Below are 3,582 nucleotides of genomic sequence, written 5' to 3'. Positions count from 1 at the left end.
CCAACATTCACTTATATGCTCCACAAGCCCTTTGAAAAAATGTGTATTCAGCAATTATCGGATATTGTACTCTCTATTTCAGTTAGGTCAAATTTGTTATATGTATTGTTCAAATCTATTTTACTACTTACTTTTTATCTGGAAGTTCTAGTTTATGAAAAAAAAATTGTTAAAATCTCATAATGATTTGGGGTTAAGTCTGATGATTTGTGCATTGTATATTTTGAGGCTATGTTATTTAGGTGCACACTTTCTTTTAAAGTGCTTGTCTGATATTACTGTATCCATACCTTCCATCTTTTGGATAGTGTTTGCTGGACTTTTCAGTTCTTTTACTCTCAATCTGCCTGTATTTTTATATGTAGGATGTATCTCTTATAAGCAGCTCATAGTTTAATTTTTTTACTTTTTATAAACCTGGTCTGATTATATTTGTATTTTGCATGGATTCAGTCTGTATTTAACATAATTACATGTTTATTTGAGTTTAAATCTACCATCTTACTCTTTGCTTTCTGTTTATGCTACCTGTCTTCCTCTTTTTCTACTCCTTTCTAGTCTTCCTTTGAATTACTCAAACATTTTCTTTTTTTTTTTTTTAATGATGTACATAATTTATAAAATCTACTTCAAGTTTATACATGAGATTATATTCTTATTTTTAAAAAAAAGAGAAAAATTACAATTAAAAGAAATAAGAATGCAAAGGCAAAGTATTTCTTTTTTGGCTCTTGGAGTAAAATTTAATGACAATCAAGAAAAACTAAGAAATAAAAGGAGAGAAAAAGACTACATTGATGATAGTCTCTTTTTAGAAAAATGCCTCTTAATCATATTTGGATTGATTGGAAATGTACAACGTTCACCTTTATAGGGATAAAAAACAACAATGACACAGCTCATTAAAACAAAAGAAGCAAGGGAACTTTAACTAGACCACACTTATATGGTTATTTCTAAAATGGAATCATAGAAGAAAATGTTCACTAAAGCACAAAAGGCCCCATTCTATCCATTGCATGCTCCTTCTCAGCTCAGAGCGAAAAGAAGTGGGTTGGAAAACAATTTACCCTATTAAACCAGAAATCTGTATGTCTCCATGATAGTTTCTGAAAAGTTAACATGATAAAGGTTAACAGGATTTAGCATTGCAATTTCATGTCTTCCAAATGCACATTAAACTGAGGACCAGGAAAACTGAAGCATGCTTTTCATTTTATAATGGGACATTAAAGTGCTGCCTATGAACATTTTGTAAAGTGTTTGAAGTTTAATTTTTATTTTACAAAAATTGACACGATTAAAACCAACATGATTATGTTCCATCCAATAACTGAGGTAACAATACTATAAAAATATGTAAAAAATATTCTAGATTCATAATTACTGGATATGCTGATACCCAAATAGCTAGTATAAATTTGATTATTAAAAAAATAATTTTGTTTCCTTAAAAACACTTGGTTTATTTACCATTTAATATCAGATAGATATATTTCTTATCCTGAAGTACCAAGAAAATACAAATAAAAACAGCAATGTCTATACTTTGGGTTTCTTGTTAGGCAGATCCTGAAGACTAAACTTTGGAATTTCACCAGAAGTAGCATATGGAATTCTCTTTGAAGATACCTTTTTGCCAATAGTTTCAATCTGGAAGCCAATGGTTTGTAATTCATTGTGGAGTCCATCCAAGACTCGTCGTCCATCAAAAATAAAAGCTGGTTTCAGCATTTTTTTATGAATGCGTTCGTAATCCAATTCCTTAAACATGTCCCACTCAGTGCAAATAACAACAGCATGGGCACCATCACACGCTTCATATGGATCCTTGGAAATGGTCACAAGTCGGGACACTATAACAATAACAAAACTTGGTCATCCTCTGAAACACCTGGATGAGAAAGATCCACAACTATTTGTTCCCTTGGTACTTTTGGATCATATACATGGAGATGTGCACCTTCATCCATCAAATACTTGCTAATATATATACTAGAAGATTCTCTGCTGCCAATAACGAGCTACTTCAGGCAGATTCAGAGCCTCACAGAGATAAACTAAATTCAGAACATCTTTTTGAAAGCAGCTCCCACCAAAACCAACGCTGGCTTTCAGAAACTTATTTCCAATTCTCTGGTCCATTCCGATAGCTGTTGCTACCTCTTCTACATCAGCTCCTGTAGCTTCACACAGAGCACTTATAGAGTTAATGCTGCTGATTCTCTGGGCAAGAAAAGCATTTGCTGCCAGTTTGGAAAGTTCTGAAGACCAAGTATTAGTAGTAAGTATCTTTTCTCTTGGAACCCAGTGCTCATATACGGCACACAGTGCCTGCACAGCTCTCTGGCCCTCTGGGGTTTCATCTCCACCAATCAGTACTCTGTCTGGGTTCTTTAAGTCCTTGATGGCTGTTCCCTCTGCCAAGAACTCAGGGTTGGACAATACCTGCAAATTCAAGTTGGGTTTTGTATTTGCATCAAATATGCGACGGATACTTTCTGCTGCCCGTACAGGAACTGTGCTTTTCTCAGTCACAATTTTGTACCCATGTGAGTTTTGTACAATACGTCTAGCACAAGCTTCAATGTACTTCAGATCTGCTGCCCGGCCTTTCCCCATTCCATAAGTTTTTGTTGGAGTGTTCACAGAAATAAATACAAGATCAGCTTCTTTAATGGCATCATCAATACTGGTTGAAAAAAAGAGATTCTTTCCTCGGCAAGATTCTACGACTTCCTTTAGTCCTGGCTCATAAATAGGAAGTGTAGGAGAGTTCCATGCATTGATTCTTGATTCATTGACATCAACAACCGTTACCCTGATTTCAGGGCACATGTGAGCAATAACACTACATGTGGGTCCTCCAACATAGCCTGCCCCAATGCAACAGATCTTCTTAATTTCAAACATGATTGGCCGTCTTCCAGCACCAAGCGCGGCGACCACTCCTCACCCGGCGCTCGGACAGCACCGCTCTGGGCCGCGCTGCCGCAGCCTCTGCACCCGCGTCCTCCTCCGCCTGACCGCCACTCCTCCCTCAGGCTGCCAAGCGCCGCACCCCGGGTCGGCCACTGGAGCCCGTATTTAAGGGTTTCTGCCCCAGAAGGCGGAGGCTTCATTCCCCCGCAGCCAGACCTTCCCAGGCTCAGCCCTCAGTCACATTCCAGCTCCCCCTCTCGCGGTACAGCGCGCCGCCCAGGCTGTACCTCAGCCCGGCCCAGGGGCCGGGGGCTGGGGGCCTCAAACATTTTCTTGGTCATTTTTATCTTCCCCTCTTTTGGCTTATTAGTTGCATGTTCTTTTGCTCCTTTTTTAGTGATTTTCTTAGAGCAAGGTTCAGCAAATCTGACTTGTTGGTCGAATCAAGACTGCTGCCTGATTTTGTAAAAAATAAAAAAAATATTGGAGCACAGACATGCCCTTTGGTTTATGTGCTATGTTTGCTTTTGCAACTACAACAGTAGAGCTGAGTAGTTGCAACAGAGACATATGGTGGATAAAGTGGGAAATATTTACTATCTGGCCTTTTAAAGAAATAATTTGCTGACCTCTGGCTTAGAGATTATAACATATACCTTG

At 38.2% G+C, this 3,582-nt stretch overlaps 1 pseudogene; it reads right to left on the bottom strand.

Annotated features, from left to right (window-relative positions):
• Window positions 1-1,250: 1,250 nt before the first annotated feature.
• Window positions 1,251-3,217, bottom strand: LOC101426565 (UDP-glucose 6-dehydrogenase pseudogene; annotated as a pseudogene).
• Window positions 3,218-3,582: the final 365 nt, after the last annotated feature.

Source organism: Dasypus novemcinctus, chromosome 3 (assembly GCF_030445035.2).
Source record: "Dasypus novemcinctus isolate mDasNov1 chromosome 3, mDasNov1.1.hap2, whole genome shotgun sequence".
Taxonomy (NCBI): domain Eukaryota; kingdom Metazoa; phylum Chordata; class Mammalia; order Cingulata; family Dasypodidae; genus Dasypus; species Dasypus novemcinctus.
This window is presented reverse-complemented; position numbering and strand designations above follow the sequence as displayed.